General features: G+C 44.3%; 1 long non-coding RNA gene across 1 annotated transcript; it reads left to right on the forward strand.

Moving 5' to 3' along the window:
- Positions 1-12,634: 12,634 nt before the first annotated feature.
- Positions 12,635-17,878, forward strand: LOC122206217. The gene is made up of 3 exons (XR_006196387.1): positions 12,635-12,767; positions 15,859-15,959; positions 17,796-17,878. It is a non-coding gene; the product is annotated as an uncharacterized LOC122206217 (long non-coding RNA).
- Positions 17,879-18,075: the final 197 nt, after the last annotated feature.

The following is an 18,075-nucleotide window of genomic DNA, read 5'->3' on the forward strand; positions in this document are numbered from 1 at the left end:
GATCCTGATATGTGACTCTAAAAGCACAAATAGCCAACTCAGCCAAGTCACTTAAACAGGAGGAGACATTCCCCTGAACCCAAAGGACTCTGGTTACAGTGGCCACTAGGGCCTCTCGAGCATACCCTTGGCCTCACTGTTAGGGAAGGGATGAGGCTGTGCTTCTGCTGCGGCTAGGATCAGAGAGAGACCTCATCCTATGTCTGGTGATTTTAACAGCTCTGTCACAGTACTTGATTTTACAGCTTCAAGAATTTCCTGTTCTTTAATATCATGAGTTTTGTTAATGTTTTATAAGTAATTTTCCCCATTTGATTTTTCTTTCATAAAGTCTCACAGAACAATGTTTATGATACAGCCATTTAATATATGTACAAATTGTAAAGAATATGTATAAATGTTTTACACAGATGTAAGAGCATGCAGAAGCCAACATAGAAACAAACTGTTAAAAACTGTACAGTAAATTTGGAAAGCACTTTTTCAAAACAACAAAAAGAGTGGTTTTTCTCAAATTAGCCTTTGAGCAAGTACTCCTCTGCCATTCTAAGTAGGTGGCACATTTCCCATCGACCTCAAGGAATGGAGGAAGAGACAATGAAGTTCACCATGTGTTGGACTTCAGCCCCTGGAAAACTCTGGTGTTGGCTGATGCCAATACATCTGGGATGCTGTCAGCAAGAGATCTCAGGAGGCACCAGGGCTCAGAAGGCTGAGCAGCAGCACTGTTTTCCTGGTGATAGAGTCCCTAACTGGGAACCACACCAGGTAGAAAGCCACCCTATGCACCCAGGAGGGAGGAAGCCATCTTTGGAGGTGCAGTGGTGGGAATCATGAAATGCAACAGATGCCTGGGAGATCAAGGATGGAATGATTCCTCACATGCTTATGAGTTTCTGCCCTGAAGTCTCACTCTTAGACTTCCTGCAAAAATTCCCTGTCATTGTGCCTCCCAGAAGACACACTGGACCCTCAGACATATAAGGCCCCAGCAGAACCAGTCCAAGAGTGTACTTAAATCCACATGGGTATGTGTGTGTGTTGGGGAATCACAGAGAATGTCTGTATTTGATATGGACTTCAGGGCCAGGGCCATCTGGGTTCCAACCCCAGCACCACTACTCACAAGCCCTGACTGTGGGCAAGTCAATTTATGTTCTCCGGGTCCCTGTGTCCTTGTTTCTTAAGTGAGAATTTTATGCCTCTCAACACCTCTGTTTTTGTGCAACTGGCACACACAGGAATGGCTTGGTGAGCACGAAATCCTTCTTCTCCTGTTTTTCTGCTGGTCAACAGCATCGGCCAAAAAGCTAAAGCTTATTTCTCTGAATTTTCTTCATTTTTAAATTTTTGTTTTTCTTTATTAAAGTTACACTTTTCTTGCAGAAGCTAAAATGTCATAGAACTAAACAAAAAGGGATAAATTTGCCTACAGTCCTAGCCTCTTGAAATAATCACCATTACTACTTGGGTAAACATTATTTCAGTTTCTTCTATGAATATGCCAATTTAAACTTATTTTCACATTATGTCCTGTTTCATATTCACATTATGTATTATGTACCATGTAGAAGCTTCCAGATATCCTTACATGAGCCTTCTTTGTGTTCACTGGGTCTTTTCTAACGTCAGGCGTCTGTATGGATCACTGCCAAGGAAACCAGGACTGGGAGGGCCAGAGAACAGTGTATCAGGACGGGATGTGGTCAAATCTGCTCTCCAGCCCAGGAACCAGGTAAAAGCCCTGAGCCCTGCCCGAATCCCCAGACCACACATAACTCAGGGAGACTTGCTTAGCTCTGCCCAGACTTTCTCTTCTCTTCCTTGGGTGGTTAATCCCCCTGGTCTCTGATTTCAGGTTTCTCATTCCCAAGGGAAAAGCATGACATGGTGCCGTGTAGCTCTACTTTTTGAGCACAGAACTCTCTTCTCTTATTTTAATGTACAAGCAATGCATGCTCATGGGCGTCTGTGTGGCTTAGCTGGTCAAGCATCTGACTCTTGATTTCAGCTCAGGTCATGATCTCACAGTTCATGGGCTCAAGTCCCGAGTCAGTACAAGATAAATGTCCTAGAGTGAAATCATATTTCTTTAAGATAAATTCCTAAAAGCAGCATGGCCAAATGCACATTTGAAAGCTTTTGATGTATATTTTAAGTGTCTAATGAAGACATCCTTCAACACTGAAAAAAAAAATGTAGGCTCACCCCACATATTTGTAATTTAGTAGACAAATGTGTGCTAACATTTTATGTGTGTATACATGTGGGTTATTGATGTGCTTGTGTTTATATTTGTAAAAACAAAGAGAAAAGTCTGTAAGGAACCACAGGAAATAGTAGATAGTTCCTGGGAAATGAGCTTGATGGGTTGGGGGAGAAAGAGTTTGACTTCTTACTTTATATAGCTGAGTGTTTTTGTCTTTTTTTAAAAGAATGAAACGTATTTTACAATAGTGCAAACTATGTAGATATCTATATATTTTGAATTGAACAAGAGTTTAAAACAAATAAGCCTCCTCACAGCTCTCCCCTGCTCTCTTGCCAGGCTTGACAGTTTTCTTTCTCTGGTGGCAGGTCTCTGGGTGGAACAGTGCCAGGGACACTGGGTCTGTGGTGTAGGACGCTGAGTGTCAGTGGTGTATGCAACCACATCTGCTTGCCGGCCCAAGACCAAGGTAAGAGCGCAAGTCCTGCCTTGCGAATCCTAGACCAACTGAGGTTTAGCCCGCCCAGACAATGGCTGTCAGGCTCACCTCACAGAGAGAGAGAGAGAGAGAGAGAGAGAGAGAGAGAAGGCAAGTACAGATGGGGCCAGTGTTAATCTCTGCTAAAATTAGAAAAGATGCCCCACCTCCCAGGTCCAGGAGACTATGAAGAAACAGAAAAATAGTATCTTGTTTCAGAAGGATTTGTAAAACTTGAAAAAGCTGGAAATAGGGGCACCTGGGTGGCTCAGTTGTTAAGTGTCTGACTCTTGATTTCACCTCAGGTCATAATCTCACGGTCCATGAGATCCAGTCCCATGTTGGGCTCTGCACTGACAGCACAGAGCCTGCTTGGTATTATCTCTCTCCCTGTCTCTCTGCCCCTCCCCTGCTCACACCCTCTCTTTCAAAATAAATTAAAAACTTTAAAAAAAATAAAAAGCTGAAAACAGTCTTAAAATAAAAATTAAAAATCCTTAAGCTACCAAATTATTCCTCAGCAAGGGCTGGAAAGAACATAAGTATGAACGAGTTAGCTTATATCTCACACCCAAACACATGTCCACACTGGTGTGAAACACACAGGTCTGTTCATTCACTCCACAAAACCTTTTTTTTTTTTAATTTTTAATTTGTGGGGCACCTGGGTGGTTCAGTCAGTTAAGGTCTGACTTTGGCTCAGCTCATGATCTCACGGTCGGAAAGTTCGAGCCCCACGTGGGGCTCTATGCTAACAGCTCAGAGCCTGGAGCCTGCTTTGGATTCTGTGTCTCCTTCTCTCTCTGCCCCACCCCCACTTGTGCTCTGTCTCTCTCTGACTCTCAAAAATGAATAAATGTTAAAAAAAATTGATCTTTAATTTGAGGGGAAGGTAGAGAATCCCAACGACACAGGGCTTGATCTCACAAACCATGCGATCATGACCTGAGCCAAAACTAAGTCGGATGCTTAACCAATTGAGCCACCCAGGTGCCCCTCCACCAATCTTTACACCTGCCCACCTGATTCTTGCCAGCAGTGGCTGAAAGTTGCAATTTTACCACAGAACCTTCAGGCCATGTGTGTGGCCTGAACATTGCCTCACCCTGGAGACCTCTGAGCAGGTCACAGGGAAAAAAAGCTAGCACACCCCAACACGAATGATCTCAGGAGCTAGTAGAGAGGCTGAGGGAGTAGTAGTCTGGAGGATAATGCCCGAGGTACTGACAAATGGATTGTGGTTCTATTCACCATACTGGAGCTCCACAGAGACTGTAAAGAATAGCCTCTTAGTGGGGCACCTGGATGGCCCAGTCAGTTAAGTGTTTGACTCTTGGTTTTGGCTCAGGTCATGATCTCGCAGTTTCATGAATCCAAGCCCCACATTGGGCTCTGTGCTGGATGCCCAGAGCCTGCTTGGGATTCTCTCTCTCTCCCTCTCTCTCTGCCCCCCCCCACTTGCACTGTCTCTGTCTCTCTCAAAATAAATAAATAAACATTAAAAATTTAAAAAAAATGAATAGCCTCCTAGCTTTGGGAGTTTAAAACCCAACTGAGGATAAGAAATACATTTAGAAGAGAAGGAAAACATTTTCTATAATATATTATTAGATGTTCGATATTTTCTCTGCATTATTTCCTTATCCTTACAATAGCCTCATGAGTGGAGTATTCTGAGCCTCTAATTCTTGATGAAGAAACCTACTCAGCTTAAACTGTCAAGGTCACAGCACCTTGGTAGAGCCTGCTTTTAGAGCCAGATCTTTGTGGCTTTAAAACCCCCTTTTTTGCCCTCTACTATACTCCCTCCAAAAATAAAAATTAGCACGTGTATTATCTGGCAATTTAATTCCAGTCAACCACTTTGAAATCACGTGTGCCATCCACGCTCCCATAGAGGGAAGCACTTACAGAATCGGAGCCTTGGGAACAAACCCTGGCGGATTTCCTAACACTTGGTTAGTGACTTGTTACAGGATCTTGATTAACATTTGGGAGGCCAAGAGCTTGAAAGACATGGATCAATTATGCAGTCTCTTTCTGTGCCAAGTTGATTAAACAGTCCCTAAAAGAGAGGCTATGGGTCTTGGGTCTTCCTGACACTTTGAGAGATGAAAAGGGGACTCTAAGTTTCGGTTGTGAGAATAGTACCATCTCACCTGACAGCAGCTTGCAATGTCCCTGAGGTCTAAATGCCACATGATGCTGTCCAGGGAAGCAGCTATTCCTGACTGGTACACTGGGATCTGTGCTATAGAAAATCGCTGATGGCCCAGAAATCCGTGCGTATTTCAAGCTGCTCCAACTCCAAAATATTTGTCACCCTACCCTTCCTCTCTTCTTCACTGAGCTTCACTTTCTCAGTCTCATGAAATCTCAGGGCTCACAAATATTCCCTCTGTTACACCAATGCAATGCACAATATTATAGCCCCAAAGTCCTCAAGTCCCACCAGCCTGCAATTAATTAGCTGCTGCAACAAATTAATCCCAAGATCTTACTGGCTTAACTCACTTGAGGTCTATTCCAATCCAGTGTGAAATCCAAAATTGGTATTCTTTTTTTTCAATGTTTATTTATTTTTGAGAGGTGGGGGAGAGTGAGAGAAAGCAGGGGGAGGGGCAGAGAGAGGGGGGGATGGAGGATCCAAAGCTGGCTCTGTGCTGAAAGCAATAAGCCTGATGCGGGGCTTGAACCCACGAACCATGAGATCATGACCTGAACTGAAGTGGGACGCTCAACCAACTGAGACACTCAAGTACCCCCGCCCTCCTAAAATGGGTATTCTTGAACAACAGACAGCTTTCCTCTAAGTAGTAATTTGGGGATCAGGCGCCTCCCATCTTGAGTCACCATTTTCAATACTTGGCTTCCAGGATCATTTATCTATGTGCTTTAGGCTGGCAATTGGAGGGTTGTATGAGGTGGGGAGGGGGTGATTAGGGGCCTCACCCCAGAAGTGGAGCATATCACTTCTGTTCACATTCCATTGCCTAGAACTCCGTCACATGGCCATAGGTAACTGCAGGAGAGGCTGGAAACTGCAATGTACTGTTCTCAAGAAGTCCACCTGCTGCTTACATGAAGGCTGGCCTTCTCGATTGTGGCCAAGGTTACATAGGTCCATACCAGCAGTCAGACATTCCACAGAGCCATGCTTGCAAGATGCATGTTCTTCCAAACAGCTTTGCAAAAGGAAACATTAAAACTTATACATAAAAACTGGATCAACATTTCTGAGAACCTATAATAAAAGAAGGCTGGAAGATTAGGTGGAAGGAGGAAAAAAGTTGTAATGCTCAGATATGGGTTTTTTGTTTTTTTCCTGTGCCTGAACATGGCAAGAGGCTTATTTACCCAAGGAAATCTCTACCTGTTAGTATTTCAGGTAATGTGACTGGATGAGGAATTCTAGGTAGTTCTGTGGAGACTGGGGGGAGAAGTCGAGAAGATGCCAGTCCCCATTTCTAGACCAGACCCTGAGCCCTGTAACTTGGATATAAAATCTGGTGAATGGGAGTATGTAAGGAAAAGGCATAGACTGTGTGTGCAGAGTAGAGAGCTTGGGATTTGGATCAGAAGAACCTGAGCAGGAAGTTACTGGGGAGTAACTTCTTTTCATGTGTGTAATGGAGATAACGTTTGAGAGTACTTTTTATTTTTAAAGGGGGTGGAGATAGTGTGTGTATATATATATATATATATATATATATATATATATATATATACACACTATATATATGTTATTTTAAAGATCAATTTATGGGACACCTGGGTGGCTCAGTCCGTTAAGTGTCCAACTCTTGATTTCAGCTCAGGTCATGATCTCACCATTCATGGGATCAAGACCCATGCTGGGCTCTGCACTGGAAATGGAGTCTGCTTGGGATTCTCTCTCTCTTTCTCTCTCTCTCTCTCTCTCTCTCTCTCTCTGACCCTCCTCCCTCACACTCTCTCTTTCTGTAAAAAAATATTAATTAAATTTTTTAATTAAAAAAACCTCAATTATATATACTATTTAAAGTGTGTGTATATATATATATATATATATATATATATATATATAATATCCAATTTTTCTATGTAGTAGAGGTAAAATCTGGTAGTAGAGGTGCTTAATAAATGCTGATTCCCTTTCGCCCCACCCCATTTCCCTCTGCCATTCAAAGTGCCCTCTGTTCTTTAGGCAGTCTTGATTATTAGACGGAAGAAACTATTTCACTTGGGCTTGGAGAGCTTATGTGAAGATACACCATTACTCAATATTAAACACGGATCTCTCTAATCCAGAAAGGTCAACTGCCCATCAGGGCTTAAGCTTCCAAATACTTGTGACTTGACCAGGTTCCACACCCCAGCCCAGCTCAGTGGGAGGAAGGGTGTAAACCTTGGCTCATCTCTGCCCATCTGCCTGGTCATCACAGGAGACTCCACACAGCAGCGTGGCATGGGGGTGTCCTCCTCCTTGCTGCCCCCCCCCACTCTCAGCACAGAGTGCAGACTCTCACTCTCAGACTCTCAAGGAGATTGGCAAGTCCAGTCAGCTGCTGCTTGCTAGAGTCAGTGTAAGGAACTAGGTAGAAGGATGTGTGTGCAAAGATGAGAAGGAAGGAGAGAGAATGGGGAAGGCAGGGGCATAAGACGTTGCATCTGAAGAGGAAGCATAGGGTGGCATCTCATGCCATCTCTGCCTGTGCTCAGCCCTCCACCTGCACTCCCCTCCCTTCCCATGGTCCTCCTCTATTCCTGCATTCACTGCTGTATCACTGGCGCTCAGTGATACAGAATTCACTTCATGTAAAGGAGAAGCATGAGCCCATGTCTGTGTAAAGGAGAAGTGCTCGCATCCGTGGGGTTTCAAAAAAGGTGGAGGAGGGGGGACTTGTGGGCTTCCCACCCTAGCAGCAATCATTAGAGATGAGGAAACCAGTGTCCTGTAAAGACAGCATGACTTATCCAACATCACACAGTCATGACTCTGAGGCTTAAACCTGGGTGCACTTAGTTGTGAGCAATAATTCCTTTTTATTTTCTTTTATGTTTATTTATATATTTTGAGACAGAGACAGCAGTGAGCAGGAGAGGGGCAGAGAGAGAGGGAAACAGAAAATCCCGTGCAGGCTCTGTACTGACAGCATGGAGCCCAAAATGGGGCTCAAAGTTACAAAAACATGAGACAATGACTGGAGCTGAAACCAAGAGTCTGACACTTAACCAACTGAGCCACCCAGGTGCTCCAAGAATTCCTTTAAAAATTTTTCTTAATGTTTATTTTTATTTTTGAGAGAGAGAGAGAGAGAGAGAGAGAGAGAGAGAGAGAGACAGCTTATGAGTGGGGGAGGAGCAGAGAGAGAGGGAGACACAGAATCCCAAGCAGGCTCCAGGCTCTGAGCTGTCAGCACAGAGCCCGATGAGGGGCTGGAACCCACGAATCATGAGATCATGACCTGAGCCCAAGTCGAACGCTCGACTGACTGAGCCACCCAGACGTCCCAAGAATTCCTTTTTAAATAATACCACCACTGATCCTGAAAACAGCAACCTTTATTGGGTGCTTGCTGTCTTCCAGACATTGTGCTGAATTATGGACATAAATCTCACCAAATTCTCACCTGTCACCATGGGGGCAGGTACTATTCTCATGCTCATTTTACAGGGGAGGAAACCGAGCCTCACAGGGGTTTGGTAACTTGTCCATGGTCACACCGCTACTGAGTGGGAGTCAGGATCTGACCCAGGTGATCCGGCTCCTGAACTCAGACTCTTGCCTGTTGCACGATCTAGATTTGGCACAGCACAGAGAGGTCTATGTGGGAAGGGACATGCTTAACATTCTCCTGGAGACCAGATGTTATCCTCAACCTTGGTCCCACGCTCTAATTTCAGAGCATAGGGAGCAGCAGAGCTGGTATTTGGAGCAGCTGGGTGTTCACTCTTCATTGCTGACCATGGGCTCTTTGTAAGCAAAGGCTCTCATTTGGAGGGGGGACTCTTAGGATGGGGATAGCCCCTTGTAGACAATGGCTATCCTCTTTACTACCTTGTAGAGAAATGATGTAAGATTGTGACTTCGTTGATCCTCCTCTGGCAAATGTCTGTTTAGGCAAAACTTGGTCACATGCTAAGTTTCCTGACCTCTAGATGGGCATCATGAACCCACATACAGTTGTTGAGCCAACAGTAATACCTACTTAAGCCCTAGAAGTCTCTTCATGGTTCAGCTTATATTTTGCAGCATAGTAGAATATGGGCAGATTCTGATTTCCCTTTCTTTTGTGATATTTCCTTAATGAACTGATACATTTTTGCATGGACTGTGTATAAGTGCCCTGTTCTAGGGAATAGAAAGGCATACATTTCCTTTCATAGAAATTAATAATGATAGTAGCTGCCAGTTTTGAGGACTCTGCCAGGAATAGATGTGTGTACATATATGTTCATTTAATCTGCCCAACAGGCCATTGAGGTAGGAATTATAATGCCTGCTTTGCAGATGAGGAAGTGAGGCTCAGAAAGGGAAATTAATTTCCCCAAGTTTACACAGCTACCAAGTAGTGGAGCCAGATACAAACCAGATCTGTTGCACCCCAGAGTCCTCACTCTCATGCACTGGGCTATACTCGCGTTGGCCTTTGTGAACAGCCAGAAATAAGGGCCATATTGCTCTTCCTCAGCTCTTTTAAAGCCAAAGTTACAGTTTTAGGTGGATGAGCCCTACCTTTAACCTGGTTGGGCATCAGAGTCCTCCATAGCAAGCAGCTTAGCACAAAGCAATTGTGTTCTGCTGATGAAATGGTAACACCATGCCTGTTGCTGTGTCCTTAAAAGCCCATTTACCTGTGTCTCAGAGAGAAGTCAAGAACTTGGACCTAGCCTGACAGGAATGTGCACCAGTTAAGAGCAGCCTTTGAGGTTTGATCCTAGTTCTGCCATATTATTTTGGGTTTGTTACTAAACCTCTCTGTGATTTTGTTTTCTCGTCTGTAAAATGGCAATAATAATGCCTGTCTGTATTGGAAACCATACGGGATGTCTTCCTAATTACAATCGCTCCCTGAATGCCACCCCCACCTCTCTCTCTCTCTCTCTCTCTCTCTCTCTCTCTCTCTCTCTCTCTGACACACACACACACACACACACACACACACATACACACACACACACCTCAGCAGCTTTGTATTATAGGGTGGGGGGCAGGGAGCATTTGACAATCAAATTCTCTCCTGCAGCATTCCAAATTTGAGATTGAGAAAATCTAATACTTTCTGGATTGAACTTAAATTTAGGGTTCCAGAATGGTCACATTCCCTCCAACATATGGTTTGAGAAACAGCAAGATCTACAACTGGGAACACTTTGAAGGTTGCCGATTTGGGCGGGGGGGGCAGATTAGGAGTACAATCAAGTTTAAATGCAAATGGAACTCCCCTTGGTGGGCCCAGGGTGATGGGGGGGGGCAGATGACATTTGCTTAAAGTTTGTTTGTATGAACGGAATATTTTCTTTGTCTCAGACCAGTAGGGGTGCCATAGAATGTTTACTTCCTCCTTTCTAAGGGCAAGCCCACCTTGTTCATGCCACATCCCCAGCATTTAGCACAGGGTGTGGTACATAGTCAGAGATCAACAAGGATTTTCCTAAAACCTGAATGAGATTTTTTAATATACTAATGTTAGTACTGGCCCACTCACATCCCCAGGAAGTGACCACATGGAGGGATTCAAACAGAAGTTTATCCAGCTCCAAAGCCGTGTCCTTCCTGTCATTAGTGCCCTTATGGGGCTTCCAATTTGGCAAATAAAGGACACCCTATGGGTCCTGTTCACACCCAATCTCAACCCCATGTCCCCACTCTCCTGCCCTTCTCTCTGTCCCCACCCATTAGCCAAAATTCCCATTCATTTATCACTGTCTCTACTGTGGGTTCACTTAATAGTTATTGAGCACAATAAATACTTATCATTGAAGCACAGAAGACAAGAGATAAAGAAGAACACTCTCCCACCCTAGCCATCAGGATATTCACAGGAGAGAAATGTAAAAATAATAATAATTGCAACACAGTGTGCTAAGTGCTATGACCAGACAAGTATACAGACAACGTTACCTCTCCCAAGGGTGGGGATTGAGGAAAGTTTTGGCAGTGACATTTGTGCTAAGCCTTGTGAGATGTGGTAGAGAAAGAAAGGGAAATGGTGTTCCAAGTTCAAGGAACAGCTTGAACTGAGCATGAAGTACCTGGCAAGGAGCAGCAGCCAGAGCATCCCATAGTGCCTGAGGGTGAGGAGGAAGACAGGAGGCAGGGAGGCAGGCTAGGGCCCCACTGCCAAGGCTCTGAAGGCCCCACTCAGTTTGGAGTAGCCCAAAGGACAAACAAAGCAGGTTCTTGGAGCACCAGCAAAACAGGGCACCCATAATAAAATCAGAAAAGAGGACATCTAAAAAGAAACAAGTTTAATTTCAACACACCTTTGAGGTTTATTGAAATTTCAAAATTATTTCAAAATATGTTTTTATTTCATGGTTAAGCACTTTCTTAAAATTTGCGGTTACATATAGAGAACATCTCTATCATTTGTTCAGTGTTTAGGGCCTCTTTAAGGTTTCTTTCTGGCTCTGACTCTGTTTCAGAAATTGGACACCAACCAGCCTCAGCTTTGGGATAGGCAGGGTTGTGTTGAGGCAGTTTTGCAGAATTGTTTCATGAATAACCTATAGTTATTCATGCACCCCCTAACCTACCCAGGAGTACTAGCAATTTATGAGGTCAGTTGTTTGTCCAAAGGACCTCTCCCTGGTGGCATTTCAGAAACTGTGAGAAATGAAAGCAAGGTAGGGAGGGTCTCTTCCTGTAGCCCTAGAATTAGAACCCAGGCCCCTGGTGAAATGACAAGGACTCTACTACTCTCTAAAGAGAAGTCACCCATATTGCTAAAGTCATAAGAATCTGCAAACTGGTCCTGCCATACCCAAGCAGCTGAGTCATCCTTATCCCATGTTAAGTAAGACATCTTATGGGACACGATGTTCATGGCCAGAAGTTACACACACCTCTGCCTTCGCCTACTGCCACTGGGGAGGGAAGGAGGACATATTCCAACAAAAAGCTGAGGGGAGTACAGATTTCAGAAAATCACTTATCTAGTTGAGGAGTGCTTACAAGAAGGGGAAAATGAATTCTCACTCCCCACCTGGTTGGTTACTGCAGCTACCTGGCATCCCCCAATCCCACCGCAGTGCTGTCTGATGAGAGACATCCTGGAAGAGCCTAACACATATATTGAGAGCTAGGGTTCTCGGAAAAGAAAGTGGACAAGATGAAGTGAAACTCTACACCAAGAGAACGACATATATCGTGTCAGCAAAGACCACCACAAGTGCCTAAATCAGACCAAGCCAGGAGACTAAGGTGGCCTCCTTCCCACCAGCAGGTGACCTAGGAGCACCCCTGCTGGTTCTTCTGACTCTCCCTGTCCTCAATACCAAAGGCCCTAGGCCCAGAGCAGACAGGGGAGATGTCAAAGAAGGGGTTGCACCCTTGCTAACACCCAGTTCCTAGATTGTGATTTCTACAGGGATGTATTCCATGCCTGGCATGTGTCTGGCCCAGAGGAGATGTTTCTTTGTGTTTAAAAAAAAGAAGGAATGAGTGGATAAAGTACATAATAAAGGCCAGGGCCCACCCCCCATCCCACTCCACCCCTTTCTCTGTCACTCATAGCTTACCTGCTTCAGGAGACTCTTGTCTGCCAGAGGAGGGTGTTCCTTTGGGTCAGAGACTTGCCTAGGCAACAAGGAGGAGTTACCCAGGATACCTACTGGTGTGAGTTCTTCAGAAGTAGTTTCTGGGCAGGGCTTAAGGCTCTCACCTCCCTAGTCCCACCCCTGACCTTGCATTCTAATTCGGGGGTGGGGGTGGAAGAGTATAAATTTCAGCCATTCTCTGCCTCGCTGCCTTTCTGCCAAAGACTTTCTACAGCAACATGAAGGTGGGGGGCTTCCTCCTCCTGGTGATGCTCATCACCCTCAGCTTGGAGGTGCAGGAGCTCCAGGCTGCGGTGAGGCCACTGAAATTGTTGGGTGAGTCCAGGCAGAAGACAGCCCTGTTCTCTGAATGAGGGAGCTGGAAAGTGGGCCAGCAGGGACCGGTGTGTGCAGGGGGAGGAGGGAAGAAAGGAGAAAAGGAAAGATGTTCTAGTCAAGGAGCCATCTTGACCGCATAAACCTCTCTCCCTCTGCTTCCACCCTTCCCCCTCCTTTCCTCGGGTCATCCCTTCATCCGGACTCTCCACTCTTCCCTTTTTGCTGCCCCATCATCTCTTCCATCTCCCCCAGCATCTCTCTCCCCATGGGTTTCTTGGCCTTTTGCAACAAATAAATCAGATCACTAGAGAACACATTGTCTTAGTCACATTACACACAAATCATCTCGATCTCTACTTTTCCCTTTACCACCAACATTCTCAAAGGAGCCATCTTAACTCTCTGCCCCTACTTCCCCACGACTCATTCCTTCACACCCTGAAGACTGACTGTCACCCTTTCTGTCCTCATCAGTCTCCAGAAACTTTGCTCCCAGGATCTGCTGGCAAATCTCTTGACGCTCCTCGGCAGTAAAAGCCTGTAACCTCTGCATCTGACATGGTTTGCTGCCCTGCCAATCCGCAAACTTTCTTCTCTCTTGGATTCTCTTCACTGTAGCTCCTGCTTCTCCCTAAATATTCCTGGGTTCTCGCTTACTCCCCTCTCTTCTTTGCTGTCCTCCTCCCCCCTCCATTAAACCAGTTGCCAAATACTGTCCATTCTTTGAAATTGTTTCTTGCATGTGTTCCTTCCTTTCCCCTCCCCATTGCCACACAGCACTTCCAGCCCTGACTACCCCATGCTTGGGCCAGTGCCCAAGTTTCCTGACTGCACCCCCTGACCCTCTTTCCCCTCTGAGGTTTGCTTGCTCACTGAATCCTGGTCCATTCTATGCCCTCACACCAGAATAATCTTTGTAAGCAAACTGCAGTCATATCCCTCCTTGGCCTACCAAATGGAATCCAAACTCATCAGGTCCTCAAGATCTGACCCCAGCAACTTTATCCCCTGGCTGTTTGTCCTGCTTGACTCCCAGCTGCTCCCGTGTACTTCTCCAGCCTCACATTTGCCAGTCCTCCTGTATTCCTTGCATTCCAGGCCGAGAAGTGAGGAGAGGAGACGCCTAGAGTGCAATATTGAAGGAGACGTTCACTCTCAGGTTGTGCAAGTGCAAAGTCCTTAAACTTTGTGCCCTGGATGCCTCACATGCCTGCATTTCCCCTTGTGAACTTTTGCTAGTAATTCTTTTCTCTTCTCACAAGACTCTAACACCACCACCGCCCCCCCCACCCCCGCCCCATCAAGTCTGCCTTAAAAAGATTCCTGTACTTCAAGACTCACCTTTTGTGGCTAATCTAACTGGAAATAATGTTCTCCCTCCTCTGAGCCCCTTTTCCTTTGGATATACCTCTCCCAGGACACCTGTCATATACTGCTTTGTTTTTAGTACTTCGTTTTTTAAAAATATTTTAATGTTTGCTTATTTTTGAGAGAAAGAGAGTGGGGAGGGGCAGAGAGAGAGAGGGACAGGGGATCCAAAGTAGGCTCTGTGCTGACAGCACAGCCCGATGTGGGGCTCGAACCCATGAACCAAAGTTGGGCACTTAACTGACTGAGCCACCCAGGCACCCTGTTGTTAGTGCTTTAAACACAAGTCTTATCTCTGTTGTTAGATTCTAAGCTGCTTTAAGATAGTGACTCTACCTGACATCTTTTCTTTTAACTGTTTTTTTTAATGTTTATTTATTTTTGAGAGAGAGACAGAGAGAGAGAGAGAGAGAGAGAGAGAGAGGGAGCATGAGGTGGGGAGAAGCAGAGAAAGAGGGAGACACAGAATCTGAAACAGGTTCCAGGCTCTGAGCTGTCAGCACAGAGCCCAACGCAGGGCCCAAACTCAAACCACGAGATCATGACCTGAGCCAAAGTTGGATGCTCAACCAACCCACTGAGCCACCCAGGCACCCCTTAAATCTTTATATTTTCTGAATAACTTAGCTCTATGCTTCATACATAGCAAAGATCAACAGATTTAAGGAGTGGGGCAAAGTCTTCAACCATCTCACCATATATCAACAACAGCAAACAGAAGCAGGGAGGGATCGTACTGACTTTCTCTGAGGTCTGCAAGTATATTATAGACATCCCACCAGGCTCCCTTCTTATACTCTTAAACATTGCTAGTCATCACAGGATTCTTTTCCTGTTGAGCCTGGACAAGATGCCCCAGCCTTCTCAACGCAGCATTAGGTAGTCATCTCTGTTGATCAGACTTGACACTGGAGAATGAACTTCATTTCCCCTGCTAGATCTAAGAGCTCCATTTTACATATGAGGAAACAAGAGCCCAGAGAAGTCCAGACACAGAATCAGGTAGAGAAACCCCTGAGTAGAAGCAAAAGCACAGCACACATTCGTCCAGAGCTCTGCGTACATTTAGCTAGAAGTTCCTGTGGGGTCTTAACTGGCTTCTTGGACCTATTTCATTGGTTCTCAAAGACTAACTGTGAGGCTCTGGGAACCTAGGGGGCCTCCACTCAGGTCAGGAGTGACTCCTTGACATTTGGCAATGTGCACTTCATCTCAGAGTCTGTTTCACTATGTGGGACGGAAGAGGGAGCTTGGCCTAGGGGCCAGGCTGGTCTAGGTTCAATTCCATTTCTGTACCTACAGAGGTGGGCAATTCACCTCTGTGCACACCAGTCACCACACTTATTAAATGAGGTTAATCAGATTCACTGCGCAGGGTGACAGCAAGGCACCCTGGATGGCATTTGCTTAATGTGAGTCTCCTCTTTTCTGCCCTTTTCCCTGCAAAGTAGGGAAGTGAGGACATTTGAGTGGGCTTCTTTGCACTTCCCTTCTGCAAATACAATGATTCTCTTCTTTAAAGTAGGCCTTACTTTATTGTGATTATGTGAATGTATTGTCTTTAACTGAAATATATAAGATGTTAAAGAGTATTATTCTGTAATTATTTAAAAATTCCATATTTATTGAATTGAAAGAAGAAAGTGGAACTAGCCGCTTCAGTCAAGGGCTGTCCTCTCTGATACCTGGGCTTAAAACAAGGTGGTCTGTTCTAACATAGGTAGCTGCATTGAGGAATGCAGTGGTGACTGGGATTGTGATCCAGATGAACGCTGTGCCAGCAATGGATGTGGCCACGTCTGTGTTCCAGCCTAAGGACAGGTGAAAACATCAGGCCCTTCCCTGCTTCCTCAAACCTTGCCCAACCTAAGGAGGCTGGCTCTGGTGGGACTTTCCAGAGCTGGGTGGAACAGAAGACTATCATTCTGTGGCCTCTCCCTCTTTACACCCTTCTCAAGAAAAAGAAGCATCCATCACAGGATGGTAGCTTCCAAACCTTTAAAATAATTTCATTACCCAATATATCCAGAAGAGAAATCAAACTATTTATTTGAACAAAAAGAACATTAAAATCAGTCACATTATGCCCCATCCCCAAATGATATCTGCTTAATACTTTGGTGCATATTTTAAACACACACATGCAAATACATAATATACATACATATATATTATATATATATGTGCATGTTATATATATTAATATATGTATATATTATATATATATAGAAATGAGATAATTTGTGTCTATTTTGATTTCTTAATTATTTCACTTAGAAAATAGCTATTTTCTAATACAACTTTTAATAATACCAATGTTTCTATACCATCATCAACAGGCATAAGGCTGTTATACCTTTAACAGCCTTATAAAAAAGTTCATTAATACACACTTGATATGTTTATTATTTATTAATACAGTTGTAATGAATACTAAATTGGTATACATGCCCTTATTAACTTCCTTGGGATAAATTCTAAGAATTATAATTTATGGCCCAAGAGTATGTTCATTTTATTTATTTATTTTTCAATATATGAAGTTTATTGTCAAATTGGTTTCCATACAACACCCAGTGCTCATCCCAAAAGGTGCCCTCCTCAATACCCATCACCCACCCTCCCCTCCCTCCCACCCCCCATCAACCCTCAGTTTGTTCTCAGTTTTTAACAGTCTCTTATGCTTTGGCTCTCTTCCACTCTAACCTCTTTTTTTTTTTCCTTCCCCTCCCCCATGGGTTTCTGTTAAGTTTCTTGGGATCCACATAAGAGTGAAACCATATAATATCTGTCTTTCTCTGTATGGCTTATTTCACTTAGCATCACACTCTCCAGTTCCATCCATGTTGCTACAGAGGGCCATATTTCATTCTTTCTCATTGCCACATAGTACTCCATTGTGTATATAAACCACAATTTCTTTATCCATTCATCAGTTGAAGGACATTTAGGCTCTTTCCATAATTTGGCTATTGTTGAGAGTGCTGCTATAAACATTGGGATACAAGTGCCCCTATGCATCAGTACTCCTGTATCCCTTGGGTAAATTCCTAGCAGTGCTATTGCTGGGTCATAGGGTAGGTCGATTTTTAATTTTTTGAGGAACCTCCACACTGTTTTCCAGAGTGGCTGCACCAATTTGCATTCCCACCAACAGTGCAAGAGGCTTCCCGTTTCTCCACATCCTCACCAGCATCTATAGTCTCCTGATTTGTTCATTTTGGCCACGCTGACTGAGAGTATGTTCATTTTAAACCTCTGATGCACATTGCCAGATTAGCCCATGAGAACCCCTTTCCTGTGGAAAAATTTCAGGGTCCTCATGTGATATTTTTAGTAGCCATCAAATGAAAAAAAAATGCATAATGGAAAGCTATCATGATTCAGTCTTGATTATAAATTAGGTTGTATTTATTAACTAACGTAATAACTAACACAACAGAATCAACATAAACTTCAGAAGTAAGCCATTTGTGTTCAGAAGTTACTATTTGTCCAATCCACCCACAATCCTTGGGATGCTTTTAGCCTTGCTCGCTCTTTTCAGGTGCTTGTTGATTCCCAGAACTGGGAACTGTCACCTCTCAATTGCAGTCTGCGACCCTAGGTCACAAAAACAGCAGGTCTCATGCATAATTTTTTTTGTCCATTTTTCAGATGAAGATTTATCTTAAGGGTCATCCTTCTCTAATAATTTCTCATCACTTCCTATCTTCAAAGATGTGACTGGAACTCCTTGCCCTGGAAGACAGATGAAAATGGGGACCTGTGGATGGAGATTACATGTGGTGGGGAAGGAAAAAGAGTCACTTCTTTCAATAAATCATCATTGTTAAAAGTACCCACACTGCTTGAGTTATTTGGTTAGGGGTGATGATTAGGTGGGGGAAACATTTGCTCAGGACTTGGTATGCCACTGTGTTATAGTCTCCACAAG

This window comes from Panthera leo, chromosome E1, assembly GCF_018350215.1.
Source record: "Panthera leo isolate Ple1 chromosome E1, P.leo_Ple1_pat1.1, whole genome shotgun sequence".
Taxonomy (NCBI): domain Eukaryota; kingdom Metazoa; phylum Chordata; class Mammalia; order Carnivora; family Felidae; genus Panthera; species Panthera leo.